Genomic DNA, 19892 nt, shown 5'->3' with positions numbered 1-19892 from the left:
AATGCAAAAGCTGCTACAGTGACCCCATTCTGTAACTGAATTGTCTTATTTTCTATAAAATTGTGAACACTCTTCCCAAAATTATTGCCTTAGCAATTTCTATTGACAATAAATTGGCTAAACTTTTACTGATGCTATATTTTTCAGGAAAAATAAGTCTTCCAAATCCACTAAGTAAAAGACCATGTCACAAGTTGGTGAAATGGAGAAAACATGGGCTTTGTAACAATGTAGACATGAGTTGAAATCCTGGCTCTTCCTCTCAGTAGTTTGGGGATCTAGGCAAATCTCTTAACATCTGCAAAAGAGGATGAATTGTATACCTCTGAGAATTTCCACAAAGATTAATTGCAACATATGCAAAGTTTCTGGCATTGTGGGTATCGCTAGATATGAGCCTGCTGCCCCTGCTGATGGTCACAGAATGTGCACTATTATTAAGGTTAGATCCTGAGGTCTGGCAGGCCTGACACTTAGCATTTGGTGACATTTATTTTAGCCTCCCATTCTCCCTTGCTCTGGTCTTCCTTGCATTCTTATATTTTGCCTCATGATTTCAATCTTCAAAATTCAATGAAATACATTGTTCGAATAAACTTTCTAATTTGCTCTAATAAACATTCTATATGGCATTCCTTTATATCACTCATTCATTCATTCTTTTAGCAAACCAAGGACAGTGTATAAGTTTTAATTCATATTCCAGGTAATAGCAATAATAACATAATAATAATAATAATACAATTCTGCTTTAGCTGAGAAAAATCACAAATGCAGATTCAAAATCACTAATGAATGCACATTTTAATCACTGACTACTGGAAAAAATGTTACAAGACTTCAATTATTGTTAATGTTACAGTTTTATCAGGTTTTTAAACATCTTGTCTCATTTTAATAAGTCACTTAAATTTGGGTGGTATTTTATCAACTGCAATGCAATTCAGTTTGCCCAAAATGCTGTCAGTGTTCCCAGTTTCTGGCTAGATGTAATTAATAATGGATAAAAGATTTTTGTATTAATGGGTAATTGAGAAATAAGCCAGCACAAAAAGACAGCTATTGTATTTTTCCACTTCCATGAGGTACCTAAAGTTGTCAAATTTATGGACAGAAGGAAAGGAAAGTAGAAAGTTGGGGTTTGGTAGAGACAGAGTTTCAGTTGGAGACAGTGAAATTTTCTAGAGATGGAAAATGGTGACCGTTGAGTAACAGTGTGAATGTACATACTGTCACAGGATGGCACCTTTAAAGGTGGTTTGAGGGTTGGGGGTTTGCCTCAGTGGTTCTGCTGCCTGCCTCGCAAGTGCAAGGGCCTGAGTTCGATCCCCGGTACCAAAATAAATAAATAAATAAATAAATAAATAAAAATAAAAGTGGTTTGAATGGACACACACATGCAAAATCAAAAGAGAAAATCCAGGCTTTAAAACCTCAACAGATATCAGACATATTTCATTACACAGTCAGGAAATTGTTTCACTTTGATAATTTTTTCTCAATTATTTTTCTGTTTTTTCGTAATTGGGCCACTCACTGGTGATGAATCTTACTTTTTGAATATTGGAACCCCACAAGTCCTGTTTAAGACTTACTAGATTTTAGCCCTTTTTTAGGCACCAACTTCCAGGGTGCAGATGAGCGTCGGTCATTTGAATGCCTTAGTTCTTTCCCAGAATTCTCCCAAAACATTTATAAAATTTGCTTTTATTCTAGAAAAACTTGGACTTTCGTGTAAAGTTCATGCATATAAAATCCCTAGAGGAAGAGCACAGCTTGAAAGATATTCTAATTGCTCTTTTAAAAATATATTTTAATGCCTTTATGTTATAGTCAAATCTATTATTCTGCTTTATGGTTGCATCTGTGTTTCAGTACAAATAGCATGAATTTAAAGTAGCCCTTTGTCCACTATTTCACATCGTGCAATTCTTTAAAATGCCTACTTTTCTGATTCGAGCATCGCCGGACTCTTCCAAATGCTCAATAGCTGTAGTGACCAGGCCACCAAACAGCACTGCCCCTTAATGGCTTGTCTCCTCCATTTGAATTTTTAGGCCTTTCTAATGGACTTATTTGAATTCGCACATGACTCCAAGTCACTAATGTTATTAACTATACCAGATAGATTTAAAATCAGGAGTAAACTTACGTTTTAAATATATAAACCGGAACTTAGCTTACGGACATTTTAAAAGATGGCCAAATCTTTAGCCAAGTCATTCATGACAATTCCAAAATTCCACAGAAAATTAAATCAGACACGCAAGCTCTTTGCAAAGACGCTGAGCTCATTTGTGAAAAGGACTCAATAGCACAGATGACAGATGACACGTAGTGTTGGCCTCACTGTGATTACATTTAGGCAAATTTTGTCAACACTTTGTTTCACAATAACTCAACACAGTGTTTATACATGGAGATGCTCTTAGATTAATCATCCCTAAGTGTGTTTATGAGTAAAAGTGCCAGAGGATCTCTGGTAGTTCATTCAGTTGACCCCATAATTTCAAAGACAGTCTACAGAGCATTCAGTATTGTGCTTTGTGTGGACCTAAAATAATTTAGCTATAATTTTATCTTCCTATAAAATATTTGAATTAAAAAATATGTAAGATCTTAAGGAAAACAGTACCAAAATGCTAGTACCTATTCTTCTCGTGGTCAGACCATATTTGATTGTGTTCATCCTAAGGAAAGATAGAAATCAGTCAGCATGTTCCAAAGGTCCTTGGATTTCAGATTATCTTTCTCCTATCACTTCACAAAAACTCACAAACTGTGTGCGATGCTCTGACTTCCATAAGCAAACTTAAGTCTTTTACAAAGGAAAGTGCTTTCCTTATGTATTTTTTAATCTTTTGATGTGTGTAAAACTGTGCTACAACTTTTATTAGGTTATCTATTTTTAATGTGTTACTGACAACTTTTTTAGTTTTGTGCCCCAACTCTATTTTTCCCATAAGCTCTGTGTGTTTTACTGCTCGATTTTGTGCAATGCAGTGACCTTTAGAAACATAAATGTTGCATCATAGTAGAAATTCACATACAAAACTATACGAAAGTTCTTGGTAATTTTCCATGTGATCATTTGGCTATCGACAGTGTAATGAATAGCATCTATTATTTCAAGAGGAAGAAAAATGCTACTTTCTTTTTTTTTTCATTAAGTTTATTGGTACATTTTAGCTATACAGTACAGTTACATTCATCATTGGGATCCTGTACCTTTACACGACAGGTGTTGCTTCTTACTTTTTTCCATTCCCCTGCCCTCCCTTCACCACCTCCACTCTTCCCTATTCACAGTCTTTGTTTCCATTTTTTCCTTTTCTTATATTCTTTCTTTTCCTTTCTATCCTTTCCCCTCCCCTTCCCACTTCCCCTACTCCTTTAGCCCTTTTCTTCCTATTTCACACTCTCAATTATACCATTTAAACCTTATTTACACTTGTAGTTTTTCACACCAGAGAAACTATTTGGTATTTACATGTGTGTCCTATTTATTTCACTTGAGTATGGCCTCAGTGTGCATCCATTTAGCTATAAATGACTCTAGTTTCTCATTCGTTATGGCTGAGTAGTACTCCATTTATAGAAAAACCACATCTTATTTATCCAATCTCCAGTTGATGGGCAATGGGGCTGTTTCCAAGTTTTAGCTATTACAAACTATGCCACTATAAACATGGTGTGCATATATCACTGTGGTATGATTCTTTTCATTGTTTTGGAAAGATACCCACAGAGAGATAGCTAGATCACATGGGACTTCTAATCTAATCTAGTTGTTTGAGGTATCTCCATATTGATTTCCACAGCAGTTAAAATGCTACTTTCTTTACAACCTGAGTTTCAACTTTTCTACGCTTACAGGAATAAGTTGAGAACCCCTAGAATCAATCAATCATTAAATCTGTAATCTTAACACTCTTTTAACTAGCAAGTGTTTGAGTGCCAGTCCAAAATAGCTACATTGCGATCTTTTTCTAATCACACCTGTTGTTCATGTGAAATCTCTGAAATTTCTTATTCAGCTGCATATTATTCTTTGACTTATGCAACCTCTTTTTAGTAATTCAGAATGTGACTCTTCAGGTGGATGTGTTAATTTTTCACTGTGATATAAAATTACCACACATTTCTTAGGCTGAAACAACATAAATTTGCTTCTCCTAGGTCAATTTCCCCTGAGTTTGAACACAGCTTATCTGGGTCCTATTCTCAGGGCCTCACAGGCTACAGACAAGGTCACCCCAAGCCTCCGGCTCTCCTTCCAGGCTCCAGTGGTGTTTGGCAGAATTCAGCTCCTGGAGGCCTCTTCTTTCTGTATGTAGATGTTTGTTCCTCTTTGTAGTCTGGCAGAATAATCTCTCTCATGACTCATACTTATTTAAATGCCTCACCTGATTGGCCTGGCCAAAATAATCCTTCTTCTGATTAATTCAGAGTCAAATGATTGAGGACTTAAATTGTATCTATGAAGTCTGCGTCTTTGTCATATAAGCCCATCAGAAGAGTGAGGGTCCATTAATATTCACAGGCCCTGCTCCACTTTAGAGGGCAAGTATTATATAAGGTATATGATTGTTTTCAGAAAGGACTGTGTAAGAAGCTTCATGGGATACCTACCATAGCTCATTTTCTCACTTTTTAGCTAACTTCTCACCCCCTCTGGAACTCAGTTTTCTCATCTGCGAAATAGGGATTTGTATGTGAGGCTTAAATGAGATCTTTTAGGTACTGTATTCTGGACTGTGGCATATGTGGGTCCTTGCTTCTTCCCCAGTGGCTCCTAGAAATAGGTATCCTAACCTTTAAAGTCCCTTTGTGCCACAGAAAATATACCGTGCCAGGCTCTGTTCTAACTACCTTTGCTGACTCATCTCATCCTCACAACACTCGCTGAGGCAGGGATCCATGTTACCCCTGTTTGACATGTGAAAAAGTAGGGCCTGGAGGGGTTACGAGGTCCCAGGATAGGAAGGGACAGCGTCTGGCTGTAGAGTCCATGCGCTCAACCGCGATCGTCCTCTGCTTCTCCGTAAGGATGACAGAGAACATCAAATGTTGGGCCGGGGCCCCGGTCCCACTTTGCAGCAGCCAGAGGTTGCTTTGGGGTCCTCCTGCCTCACTTCAGTTCCCTGCCACGCTCCTGGCCGCTCCTTGCTGTCCCCTTCAGCACTCTATGCTGCATGCGCTCCCAGTGAGCTCTGCTCTAGCTGAAGCAGAGCCCTGTGACACAGCAGCCTGGAATCATTCTGGCTTTAATTCACCCAGTATTTCTTTCGCACAGATGACTCAACTCTTAAACAAAAAGAAATGATATAATCCTCCAAGAATCAGGGGGCTAATTACCTAATGGAACAACACGGAGGAGGAAATTTTGATGGAAGATTTTTCCAACACCCTTCAATGCTCTTCACTTACTTAAAACAGAAGACAGCATGATGGAGAACTACATGCACTATCACATGTGACTTCTCCTCCAAAATCAGGTTCATAGGGTCAGGAATTGTCCCAGAGGGATGCTGAGAACCCACAGTTGAAGAAGGGAGTTTGGGGGACAAAAAGCCAAGAGTTCAGCACCACTTCCCACGCTGGCCCCTCTCTGAGCAAGTCTTCCTGCCCAGCCTCCTTTCCCTGCTTGTTCAGCCTTCCAGAGAGTCTGGTATTTGAGATTGATTCTACTAGGACATTGTACTCAAAATTTTTACTCCCAAATAAAAGTAGAATGTTTAGAGAATGTTTAGATCTACTTTAATTTTCTTCTGATTATCTAAATGCTTACATAAGTAAGGAAGCACACGTAGAGTGTCCCTCATCCAGAGTGCTTGGGACTAGAAGTGTTTCAGATCTCAGATTTGGGAGCATTTACATATGCACAATGAGATATCCTGGGGATAGGCTGCAAATCGAGACAAGAAATTCATTTAGCTCCCTGTATACCTTAGACAGGTAGGTTGAAGATAATTTTACAGAATAATTTTTGTGTGCCTGCATTTCGTCTGCAACTCATCACACGAAGCCCTGTGTGAAATCCTCCTCACATAGCACTGTCAACACCCAAAAAGCTTCAGATTTTGGACTTTCGTATTAGAGACGCTAAACCAGTGTCTTCAGTCTGAGGCAGCAAAACAGGTTGCAGACATCTTTGCTGTGCTTTTAGAATTCCGTTAACTTCTTCCCAAGGGATGGCGGTCAGCATCCACCTTGACCCTGCCTTGCACCTTTTCTTAACACCCCACACTGATGCTATCCCTGTCTGTGGAGGCTGCAGCACCTGGTACCCTGCATCACACTTGGGGGCCACACAGAATTCACGTTCTTCATCACCGTCTTCCCTAATGCTCTCACCTTCCTCCCTGCCACCCTGAGCCGGAGAGAGCCGGGGAGTCTCCTGGGGATCACTTCCTTCTTGGGTGCTAAGGATCAAGCTTGCCCTTCACTCATCCCACTCTATCTGTGAAACTCTGCAGAAACTCTTTGATGTGTCTGGCATGTGAACAGCATCTCTCCCTAGTTTCTATCGTATTTTTTTCTTTTACATTTTGGGGCCATTTCCATAGCATTTATAATAAAGAGGATGTGAATTTCTCATTCTGCTCAAATTACTCTCTTAAACCAGTCATCAAGCATTCAGAACTGCAAAGCACAAAGCAAGGAATGAGCAGGATTGAGCTCTGAGTACAAGATGGTCTGGAATGACGAGGTTCTGAGCAACTTCCCTGGGCTCTAAAAGGTGAAGCCCATAACTGCAGCAGGTGGAAATAGCACCATATTCTCAGGAAACTAGACTCAAGCCCTATCCTAGAATTGTTCCAATTCCCCTGCTGTTAAAGTTTTCGCGTTGGCATTAAGACAATACTGATTCCCTGGGCTATTTTATCCCTCATATTTTAGGCTTGCATGGGTTGGCTCAAGGAAGGTGGAAAGGAAGCAGGAGAGGGGGAACAGGAAAGAGGGAGAAAAGAGAGAGAAACATCTCAGTGGTTTCTTGTCCCCAAGCCTTTGATCAAAGTTTATTATGATGATAGGTTAAAGAAAAGACGTCTTTCCTCCTAAGAGCTAGTTCTAGGGCCCAAAGCTTAGACAGAACTGCTTGATACCAGCAGAGCACCCGCCTCATAGCTTCTCCAGGGCTTGCTAAGAGGTCGCAAACTCTTCCTACAGTATTAACACTCCTCCTCAAGCTACCTCACCCCACATGCTGGTACAGCACGGAAAATGAGAACTGTGCAGTGACAGCCAAAAGAGTGCTTGAGGCAGCTGAGCAGGCTGGACCATTTGAGCCAGAGCCACCCACAGAACAAAGACAGTGCCCCATTTCATTATCTCTCCCAAACTTTGAGCAAGAATCGGGTCTTCCTGAAGGAGGTACACCTTACAACCAGAGCATCCCCGTGCCACACTCCAAGAGGAGAGAGTCACCGCTGAGTCCCACGCACACATCAGACCCTTGAGTCACATGTCTGGCCATCAGCGGAGACATGGAAAATCTTTGAGCTGGGTGTAAGTTGCTTACCATGCAAGGCTGGATGGGAAAGAACATCGGATAACCACAAGTGACTCTGGCTCCTGCCCAAGATGTCATTGATAGACAGCTGACTGGGAGCCGTGCTGAGAGAAAGAACAAAGCCTGTTTCTAGGCTACCCCTCACTGTGGTCAGACTTCGCCATAAGCAGGTTATGGAAGAACAAAACAAAGCAAAACGCAATCCACTGCTCTCTTCCTGCAGAGTCTAACAGGCCCAGTGTTTACTTCGGTCTGCACATCTGTTCCCATGGAGACAGGACTTCTGCCTACATATTTCCCAGCTCACCGAGTCTGTGGTTTTACAAGTTCCGTGGCACCAGATTAAACAATATGATTCTTTCATAACCAGTTCCTGATCATCCTCCTTTAAAAATAGCTAGCGGGTAGGCAGATAGCTTCGGCTCCCACATCACATTCTTACAGTGACTGGATTTCAAAATGGGACTTAGTTAAAAACAGTCAAGCAAAAGCAAAAGAGTCTTCCTGATTACTTGATACTCTATTAGATCCCACCTTGGATTTTAATCAGGGACCTGTAAGATGGTATAGTTTTTAGCCATCGTCTCTGGAGTTGGCTTTCCTGATAGATGAGCAGTTAAAAGTGTGTGGTTGTAACTCAGCACCTGAGTTGGCTCCTATGGTCATGGGGGACAGGGAACAGTGGTATCTCTGCTGAATGGTAGAATGAGGCAAATAAGACATTTGCATGTTTGGAACAGTGCCTGGCACGTAACAGAGCCCAGTATTAACTGTGTGTGTTAATTAGCATACGTGGCATCATCCTGTCCTCAGTTGGGATCCTTAGTCTTCACCTGTGTCAGAGATCTCATACCAGAGATTTCCTACACTGGACAGGATTTGCAAAGGAGGGAAGGGATCTCTTACTGACCTTGAGGCCCAGCCTACCAGGCAGAACTGTCTTCCTTCATTTTGCCTCGCATTGGCATTGTACCCAGCACCATCCACGCACAGACGGACCCTGGATAGTAATTCACAGAAATGAAGACGAGGGAGTAAACCTCTTGCTCCTGTTTTTCTAACCTGGATTCCAATCTGAATTAAATGAGCCAGGGCAGTGTTCCAGGCAGCCACGAATCCCTCTCTGTGGGGACTGCATGGCCGTTTCTTAGTGCTGGGCCCTCAGAGAACAAACAAGTGAATTTCCAAAAACTGCTGCTGTGGGTAGAATGAACTTTAGCTACAGTAAGCAGGTCCCAGCTGTCAGAGTCTAAGAACAAGGAGATAAGGCTTTGGTCATAGCTCCCTCTTGGTGCTTTCTCTCCCACACCTCCAGCCCTAGATAGTTGTTACAGAAGTGTTTCTAAAACTAGACTCTTGAATGTAACTGTACCGTATACCTAAAAAGTACCAGTAGACAATGGAAAAGAAAACTGGACTGTGGCCCAAGCTTTAGGGTCTGACCTAGAAAACTAACGTGAGCCTCTTGTTTCCTAGTGGCTGAGCCTCAGCCAGGGGCTGAGAAGTGATAATTCCTCTCTGCCTCTTCATTCATTGGAGGCTCTCAGTGTCTGTTTATTCCCATGAAGAGTTTCTGTGCCAAACCCTTCAGCTGTACTGAGTAGGCTCACTGCTCAGGATGCCATCAACAAATTGAGTTATCTGCATATGTTTTTTGACTCACCTCTGCTTTGAGTGTGTATGTGTGTGCGTGTGTGTGTGTGTGAGAGATCGTGTTAAGGTCTTGTTTTATGACTCTCACCAGGGCAGGTACACATCCCCACCCAGGCACGCAAGGCCATTCATCATTAGAGTGGGTTCTTCTTTACAGTTTGCTATGACATTTGAAAGTATGCACCAGACTCAAGCCAGTGTAATCCACAGGAAGGAGATATGAGCAAAGAAAATGGGGAGGAAAATGACCAGATGTGGGGCACTCATATATAGCAGTGATGCAAATGTTCGGAAACATGGCCCTCAGGGTAGATCCTTCATGCGGAGGTGCCCAGTTTTGAATCCCATGACTAAGCCTTTGTTTCCACTTCCCATTGCTGTCCGCGCAGTTTTCTAGGAAGGATCAGTCCTGCAGGAGAACCATCAGAGCGGGATTGGGTGAGAGCAGGTGCAGATCGTGCAGGGCGATTCGGACAACAGCTCCCGGGTCACACTGGCTCTCAGCAGCGACAGCGACGCTCTAAGGCTCGGGCGGTGGCTCCCGGAATAGCGCAAAGCGTACCTCACTGCAGCATTCGTCCCTCGTCTGATGGACAGCTGGCCCCTGGTGGGAAACTGTAGAGACCTATGCCTGTTGGGAAGGAGCTGCCTCTCTCCTGTAGGGTCTCCTTTTCATCCTCTCGCTTGTCACGAGAAAGCAGTCTTTATTCAGTGGGAAACCTGGTCCTTCTTGCCTCTGCTTCGGCCCCCTCCGGACGTGCTTATCTGCTGCTTGCAAGGGCACCGGCAGTTGCACAGAGATCGTCTTCCCCCGATTGCAGGCTAATACTATAAAAGGCATGCAGATGGCAGTGGAAAGAAGCCTTCTGCCACTTCCACCCCTTTAGTTTTAAGGACGAGACAACAATTTCTTTTTTAGTAAGCACCCTAACCATTCATTTATTCAGGGAGCCAGCAAATGTCAGCTCAGGGTCTGATGCTGGTATGCCTGGTTCTCGGATTTAAGGCTTAGCAAGGATCCTGCCTGATGGGAGACTTTTAGGGACCACTTCTTCCCACTGCAGCACCCACCTAGCTAGCCTCTCATTAGCCCTACTTCCTGCTCCCTCATCTAATCGCTTTCCTCCTTCCCTCATTTTTCGAAAGCATAAAAACTGAGTGTTGCTGCCTTGGGTTCCCCCTTTAGTCTTGTCTACTCTGTTCATTCACTCATCTACCGAAGATTTATTGGAAGTCCACCACCAAAATAGAAGTAAAACCAACAGTTTTCCCATAGGATGTGTTTATGTCATGCCTTTGCTCTCAACAATCCTACGGGGGAAAATATTACTGTCATCCCCATTTGCAAAGGAGGGCACTGAAACAGAATAGACAAACTTGGTTCAAATTCACAAAATTACCATTGCAGGTGTGCTCTTGCCTAAAAATAAAGGCCTGAAACAAACAGACATTTATTTCTCTCATACGGCAATCAGCTAGGAGGTAATTGGGTGTAGTGCTGGTTCTGCAGCTCTACAAGAGCAGAGTCATCATCTCTGATAACTGACTGACCTTCCTCATGAGCACACAGTGGCTGTCCTGGATCCAAGGATCTTGTCCACCTGTATGTTAAAGAGAGACAACAGGTGGTGTCATCTGGAATCTGCATTTGTCCCCTGCAGCAAGAAGTCAAAGGTCTCCCAGAATCCCTCACCAGCTCCCTACTCACCTCTCATTGGCCAAGGTGTGTCATAGAGCCACCCCTCACGGCAAGAGAGGGTAGGAAAGTGAAGTTTGAGTTTTGCCTGTTTGCATTCTTTATGACAGAAGGGAGCAAGGCAAGAGGTTTCTTGGACCATGTGTTAGGTCCGCTGCATTGTAGTGTGTGTGCTGTCCATAGTAAGTGGCTGCAGCAGGACAGAGACCCCCCAGAGCTCTGTGCCTGCCAACAGCTCTAACCAGCAGGCTCTTCTGCCCAGCAGTGGTGCTGGTTACTCCATGGTGAGTAGAAGAGACATGCTCCTGTCTTAATAGAGCCATTACCAAATAAGTACACAAAGAAATGTATAATTTTAAATTATATCCTACAAGTTCCAAGAGAGAGAATAATGGGCTTTCAAATACTAAAAACAGCTAACACTCTGATGTTATTCTCCCCATGGGCTATAAGAACTCCAGCAGCCAGTGTTGGGAACAGATGCTTTTTCTATGCAAGCCCTTCCTCCTGGCCCATGGAGTAGGAGTAGGAGTCGTAAAATATCCATAAACACAAAGCAATCTACAAAATCAATACAGTTCCTATTAAAGTGACATTTTTTTCTTACTAGCATGAATATAACTCTAAGATCCATGTGGAAACACAAAAGACCCTAGAGTAGTCAAAACAGTTTTGGGAGAGAACAAACTAGAGGCATCACACTTTGATTCCAAGCTAAACTGCAGAGCAGTTATGATTCAAACAGCATGGTGCAGGCATAAAGACATGCTGTAGGCCAACAGAACAGAATAGAGAGCCCAGGAATAAGTCCATATGTAGCTGACCAATGATCTTTGAGCCAAAACTACACAATGAGCAGACAATCTCTTGAGCAAGTAGTGTTGGGAACGCTGGCTGTCCGAAAGAATGACTTTGAACCGTATCTTATATACACGAATCAGCTCAAATGGACTAAAGGCTTAAATATAAAAGCTGAAACTATAAAACTAATAAAATACTGCCTCATGACATTGGTCTTGGCAACGATTTCATAGCTGTGACACAGAAAGCATAGCAACAAAAGCAAAGTACAACTGAAACTGTATCCAGCTAAAGAATTTCTGCATAGCAAAGGAAACAATCCACAAAATGAAAAGGCAGCTGACTCATCAGGAAAAGGAAATATTTGCAAAGCAGATACCAAGTAAAGGGTTAATCTCCAAAATACATACGGATCTCTTACAACTCCGAAGCAAAAATATAAGAACTCGGTTTTAAAAAGGGCTAAAGACTTGAAAGGACACTTCTCCCGGGAACAGATACAAATGGCCTAATGTGTGAAAAGGTGGCCGCCATGACCAGTCATCGGGAAAATTCACATCAAAACCACCACGAGGTATCTATCACTCACACCTGTTAGGGTGACCACTGTCAAGCTGGTTTCTCACCACACACACATACAAAATAGTATATGAAGTCGTGGATGTGTTGATTAGCTCAGTTAAATCATTTTGCAATGTATATATATATTCCATTAAAGTGTCACATTACACACTGCACGTATATATATATATGTATATATATACGTATATATATGTACGGCTTTGTCAGTTATATCTCAGTGAAGCTAGGGGAGAAGAAGACCAGTTAAGTTGGCAGGGCTGTGGAGAAACTGAACCCTTGTACTCTGCTGGTAGGAATGCAAAATGGTGTGGCTGCTATGGAAAACAGCGTGAAGACGCCTCAAAAAATTAAACATAGAACTACCAGATGGCAAAGAAATCCCACTTTGTCACCAAGTGAGTGGATAAAGAAAACGTGTACATATACATACAATGTAAGAAATACTAGTCCACCTTTAAAAGGAAGGAACTCTGAATGCCGTTTACAATAATGGATGACCCTGGAGGATGTGGTGCCGAGTGAAAGCAGCCAGATGCAGCGAGACAAGGATTGTGTCGTTTCACTTACGCATAGAATTTTAAAATATGAAACTCCTAGGCTACAACAGTGGTCACCAAGAGTTAGGGGAGTGGGGAAAATAGAGAAATACTGCTCAAAGGTAGAAGATTTCGGAGCCGCATGTAATCCCAGCACTTGGGAGGCTGAGGCAGAAGGATAGCTGCAACTTTGAGTCCGGTCTGAGCTACATAGTGAGTTCAGAGCCAGTCTGAACTATAAAAGGAGACTCTGCCTCACAAAACCAACCAAACAAACAAACAAGGTAGAAGACTTCAGTCATATAATGAATTACATTCTAGGTGTCTAATGTATAGCTAGCATAGTAAACTATAGTGAATAATCCTGTATCTTATATTTGAAATATGCTAAAAGAGTAGCAAAACTATGTTCTTTACCAAAAGAAGGTGATTGGTTATGTGTGGTGACCGATGTGTTCATTAATTTGATTGTGGTAATCATTTCATGATGTATGTCAACTAATCACATTGTACACCTCAAAGGTATATAATTTAAGTTGTCAGTTATACCACAGTAAAGCTGACATACTGTTTTTTGAAAAATAGAACTACAATCTACTCTGGCTATCCCTTTTCTGAGTATTTACCTAAAATAATTGAAATGAGGATCTCAAAAATATACAGTATCACAGTGTTCAGTGGAGACTGTTCAGAAAAACCAGATGTGGAAACAGTCCAAATGTCCATCATTGGACCCAAGGATAAAGAATTATGGGGGTGGGAATACTGAGCCTTGAAAATGAAGGAAATCCTTCCACATGCAGTGACATGGGTCTGCCTTGAAGGTAATATGCTAAGTGAAATACACCAGGCACGAAAGGACTAATGCAGTATGATTTTGCCTTTATGCGGTATCTAAAGCAGTCAGACTCATAGAATCAGAGAGTAGGGCTTGAAGTGTGACCATGGGAAATTGCTAATCAGGGGGTATAAAGATGTAATAATTCAGGATGAATAACTTCTAGAGATCTGCCAAAAACATTGTGCCCGCCATTGACAATACTGTGTTGGGGCCGTGGATTTAGCTCAGTGGTTCTGCCATGCAAGGCCCTGAGTTCGATCCCTGGTACCAAACAAAACAAAACAACCCAGCACTGTGTTGTACACTTTAAACAGATTTTCAGAGGGCAGATCTCATGTTAAGTATTCTTTCCACAGTAAAATAAAATAATTGTTCTTTAAAAAGTCCTTCTCTTAAAGAGAAGATAATAATTTTTAAAGAAGCCCTGATCTCTCTTAAATCCTAGTCCCACACCCCATGGCCCATTCTGCTGATCATTATTGCTTTTATTCAGATGCATTATCTTTTTCTGTCTTTTCCATTTTTTCCTTCTTATTCTCCTGTTTCTCTTTCTTGCTTTCCTCCTTTACCCACACATTTCTTAGCATGTTACTGGAGATTCCAACAGGGAGAGGGATGGGGTTTATTCTTGTGAAAGGACATTATTTCTATCCTGGCTTTCAAAGCCTTAGGAAGAGGACATCACTCCCCTCAAAGTCACAGTGTCCCCGTAGTCTCCTACATGCTGTGGGAGAAGGGAGCCAGTGAGACTGGTCAGTAGGAGGGAGCACAGCAGTTCTGGCCACTACAGGCTTCCTATGACAGCCAGCCCAGCCGGGCCACGTGGCCGTCACACGGTACCTGCTGCCTAGAGCCTCCCACCTGCTGAACTGATGAGACGGAATCAGTTACAATAGCTGCAGCTTCTTCACTCCCCTTACATCCTGACCTTTTCTTCTTTTGATGCATAATAAATCATGGATAGAAGGGATTAGCCTTTGACCTAGCATCCGAATTTACTAAAATGTGGTATTTTGTAACCTTTTGCACTTCATCAAAGCATCCTTTCCCAGAATAGCTGTTATTTATGTGACCCAGATTCCAGCATAACATATGTAACATCTGTCATGGCCACCAAGATGCAGAGGCCCAGCTGGCAGGATACAGAACTACACTGTAACCACTTGCAACACTGTGTCCCAAAAGTGAAATCCATTATAAACTAGGGTTCGTGTACCCATGGGTTACACAGAGGTCAGTCTGCTGGCCGGGACTTCTCTTGTTTCCCCAAAGGAAGGCTCTGCCACGAAAACAGGCGAATTGCCACAGTTTTCCTTGCTCGCTGACTTTCGTGGAATGTTTAAAGCTCCGGATGCCCATCAGGAGTCTGTCTCTGAAGTGAAATGCTTAACTCTGGCCAGATTTCGCATTGTGCTCATTGTTAAGGGTCTGGAGCAGGGAGACTTCCCTTTGAGGACTTGGAACGGCTTCATCTGTTGGAGATTAATAATTACTATTTCTGTTACAGCCCACAAAGAGATCATAAGCATTGATCTCACTATAGGGCTTATCTGTGCGACTGCAGTTTAGCCATTGTGAAGCACAAGGATTGTGCAGTAAATGAAAAATCCACTAGGTGGTTCTGGTGCTCTTCTAACCAGAAGAGAGCGGCACTGAACAGCTCGCACGGTTTCTTTGTATTCCAAAGATGCAGCAAAATAAGAAAGTAATATTTAAACTTGTGTGTCTGATTTATTTCCTGTAACATTATGGTCTCAAGGTCCAGATGATCACAGACTAAGCTTCTCTAGAGTGTTGAGGATTTTTTTTTCTACCTCCTTTCTACATGGACCCATTAAGGCTACATTTTAATATTTAATCTTATTTTTGTGATTAATAAAATATATTAATTTAACACCTATGCCCTTGTGACAGTCATACTATTTCACCACCGCTCGTTTGACAATATCCTTCATACAGGGACACAGGTTTCCGAATGGGGGAATTTATTATCTTTTGTGAAGCTTTCCTTCCACTCAAAACAGTCCCCATTCTTGTTTTTAACATTCCCGGTCATAGTTTTCATTATTCTCAGTAATCCTTTTAAAATACGATCAGTTTTCAAGTTCCACTTACAATAACTATTAGAAACTCTTCTCATATACTTTAGAACATAATAATAAGTAAAGCTCATGTATAAAATATGTTTAGGTCACCGTGGCTCCAGAAATCACCACAAATTCTTAATCCCTGTCCACATTTCCTGTCATTCCTCGGCTCCAGTGTCTTTCTGGTTTATAGTTAGCAATATCGTAGTGTCGAACGTTTCCCCCATGGCAGCCTGGGTAAATTCCCACAGAGCCAGACACAGTGCCAGGTTCTCAAAACCCATGACAGCTGTTCCCCTCCCACTATGCTGGAAAAGAGGCACAAGGACGAGTTCCACATAAAACACCAGACAGATATCCACTCACCCTTGACAAGGCTCCAAACTAGAAGACAGGCAAGGCAGTCTTCAAGGACATTATCAGAGGTCATTAAAATGACTGGGACATTTTATTTTAAGGAAAAACAAATATGACCAAATCTAAGATGAATGCAAACTCCAAAGAACCTTAAAATGAACCATCTTCAACTTAATAAGTTGGGTTTATTTCAATAATAATTATATGAAAATATTTAGATATCAAAAGATTGAATGAGAATACGGATCTCTAAGATGGTAGGAATAATCAACACCAAGCATTTTCAACATGTTTGTTGCCAGTTAAATGTTTTTAAAAATGACTACTGGGAAAAATTAATTTTTAATATTTGATATTATTTTAATGATGTTATCATTGCTGTACAATCGTAGTGTGTATTTACACAAAGATGGCTATAAGATCACTAGAAGATACATTCTTATGGGACCACCACTGTATATGTGCTCCATTATTTATTCTTATAAACATAACTGTTTATAATGTATCCACATCAAGTGGCTCATGATTGTGAGTGTAAGTGTATACACATACCAGTGAATTCCCATAATATCCTATGATATAAGCAAAATCACTAATTATTATTTGTTCATGAAGGCTTAATAAGGCTTGAAAACTTGCCTAATACCAGAAGGATATAGTTATACACACACAAGCACTTTAAAAACAGAAACATCATGCAAAAGTAAGAAAGTTATTTTAATTAATTTACAATGGAGTCGTTAATAAATTGGCTTTCTATTAAAAACTACCTCATAATTGGAAACCAATATTATTTCAATGTAACTATAACTTATTTTGCCATTTTAAATTACTTTTCTTTGAACAGAGCTGAAAAAAAATGTTAGACTTCCATTAGGAAGATTAAATATCATTTTATATATAGTTAGTAATATATTTGTTTCACAGGGCAATTACTGAAGTAACATTAATGTTAATTAGATTTTTTAAAAGGGTTGAAAGTTGAAAGTCCGTAATTCACAGCTTTATCCTGCACAACGTTCATCATTTTTGCTTTCAGCACTTAGCCCAAGAATTGACTCCTTAAATACCAACATATATCATAAATGAAGAATAAAATCTTTCCTGCAGCTCATTGTTTCCTTGGAATATTTTTGAAAGCCACTTGTGTCCTTCTGTTCATAAAGAACAAAGAAATCATATGATTAAGTTCCAAGCATCAGAACACCTGTGGTCGCTGACAAAGACGTGGAAAGGAGGGGTGCACTGGATGTGCTATCCACACACCCTCTAAAGTAAAACCAGCCACAAAGAACCAGCCTTTCTGTTACTCATGATAACACTCAGGGTAATGACAACAAATCAAAACAACCTCAGAAGCCCAAACGTGATTGGATTCATTGATATTCAGAGCATTCCATGTCTTCAAGATACGAAAGGAACAGTCACTTAAAAATATTCTCTTGTACACAGAGAGAGAGAGAGAGAGAGAGAGAGAGAGAGAGAGAGAGAGAGGGCAAAGGCCTCAGAACAGGTCAAAGGACACTGCTTCATATGCTTTAGACTCAAAGATGCTGTAGATGAAATAGAAACTTCAGAAGCTCTTTGAGGGAAGTAAAAAGATGAGAACAAGACAAACGAGGTAGATCCTTGCTCATGGAACACGTTGTAGTGAAGAGAACTGGATTATAAACCGATTAGCAAATAGATAACCTCAAATAAGAGTAAGCATCATGAGTCAAACTAAACAGGCTAAGGCACGGAGTAGGAGTGGGGCACTTTCAGATTGGGTCATCCAGGAAATTCTCTCTGTGGAGAGTGCACCGGAGCTGAATTCTGAATGCTAAGGGAGGCTGTCTTGCCAAGATTTGTAGGCAGAGCTTTCCGGGAAGGAGGCACTGAGATGTAAAAGCCCCAAGATGGAACAAGTGTGGCATTTTGAGGAACAGAGAGAAGGTCAGTGTGACTAGAATTTGGTGAATGTGAGAAAAGAAAGTTCGGAGGGTGTCGGGAGCCAGTTCACAGAGGTGGGTCCTGTCCATCCGTTCAGGCAGTTCGTCCTGTAACCTGCTGCTGAGCCGTGCTCCGGGACCTCTGTGGCATGAGTCGTCTATGCCGTCCATCATTTCATATGCACTGACTCCTATTGTTATCCTTTTGCCCGCAGTCTGTTTTCCCAACTAGGCTGTAAATCCTCCAGCAGCAAGTCTAGATTATCTGTAGAACCCACAATGCTTTGTTTAGAAGTTTTGTGTGTGACAGTATGCATGAGTGTATGAAAAGGCACAACATGTATACAATATAGATCAATGGTTAAGAGGTTAAGCTCTGGAACTACACTGCCTACAATCGAATGTTGGCTTTGACTACTTACTAGCAATTACTTACTAGCTTATTAACTTCCAGGAAGTTAATTTCCCAGTGACTTGGTTTTCTCATCAGTAAATGAAAAGACTAATTCTACCTGCTTCATAGGATAGTTGTAAGAATTAAGTAGCTTACCAAATTGCATAGCACTTAGTGCTTGCACACAAAACTATTAGTTACCATTATTATTAGATCACTGACTAATGTGCAGACAATCCACAAGGCAAACTTATATACTACATGGTTATATTTATTTTCAAAAATTCGCTAAATGAACTTGATTCATATTGATACTGATTGCATAGTAATAATTTAGAATTTAAATACTCTACGATTAAGCTCATAGATAGAACTTCCCAGTTCATGAAAAAATAAAACTTAACAAGATAAAATTTTCCTTTCAAGTACCCTATATGCAAAGAACATAGCCAGAGTATACAGTCCAGAATTCTAAATGTATGCCAAATGTACATCTAGACAGCTCCTTGGTAAATCTCCATTCTCATACCAACTTATAACATGTTACTTAAAGTTTTCTGGGTTCTGCCTTTTGGTGTAATATCTTCTATAATTTTGATCATAGTTTGGAATCAGTATCCAAGCCAGTATCCTACGCATCATTTTTTACTCTTCTCTCTTCCTCAAATCCCACATCAAATTCATCAACCTGTCACCTTCACACTTTCCTACCAGCTTCTTGACTTTCTGCTCTCTCACTTATTTAAATGCCCCAGCATGACTCCTGATCTGCCTAGATAGCCTGTGGCTCTACAGAACACCAAGGAAGCATCACAATCCCAGTTTGGGTATGCCATGTAGATGGTACGAGCAGGACACCACAATCCCAAAGATATCACAGGCAGCCAGCAGCTTGAATCCATGTCATCCTGAGTCAGGACAGTTCTTCTCTTTCTTCTTTACACAAGTAAGAGTCCCAAAGCAAACTCACACTGGACCTTTGGCTTGGGGCTTGAGACATTTTCTGCATTGCTATGCCTCACCTAGACTGTTGAGCCTCTCAAAATATCTGTTCATCTTTGCCTCAGAAATAGCTAATACGTTCACAAGGACATTAGATTCTTCTGTCAGTAGTAGCGTCGGCTTTGACATGTGATCGTGGCTGCAAAGACATTTCTCTTAATGGACTTTATACACATGAGATATGATGTTGTTTTGCTAATACAGTATTTTGGGGAAAAGTCAAACTCTGTTTTTTACCATATCAATACCATTGTAACTACTGCCCTAAAATATTCAGTGTGATGAAGTATTCTGGTAACATTTTTCTCTGAATTATTTTACTTTTAAATTTTAAAGGAGTCTTAATTTTTAAATTTAATGATTTACAGCACAGTTATGACCTCTTTATGCACAAACTTCTTATCCATTTTACATTCCATATGTCACATTTCTAGGAAAAGCAATCAAATCTGCCTGATACTCAAATTACCTGCCACAAGAACAAGCACATCCATTT

At 41.0% G+C, this 19892-nt stretch overlaps 1 protein-coding gene across 12 annotated transcripts in view; it reads left to right on the top strand.

The window, feature by feature from the left end:
• Anks1b (ankyrin repeat and sterile alpha motif domain containing 1B) overlaps positions 1-19892 on the top strand; it is a 1036613-nt gene that overhangs the window by 791281 nt on the left and 225440 nt on the right. The gene's annotated exons all lie outside the window — the stretch shown is intronic.

This window comes from Fukomys damarensis, unplaced genomic scaffold (genome assembly GCF_012274545.1).
Source record: "Fukomys damarensis isolate Sample0158 unplaced genomic scaffold, DMR_v1.0_HiC HiC_scaffold_15, whole genome shotgun sequence".
Taxonomy (NCBI): domain Eukaryota; kingdom Metazoa; phylum Chordata; class Mammalia; order Rodentia; family Bathyergidae; genus Fukomys; species Fukomys damarensis.
Note: the sequence above shows the minus strand (reverse complement) of the source record. Positions and strands in the feature narration are given on the sequence as shown.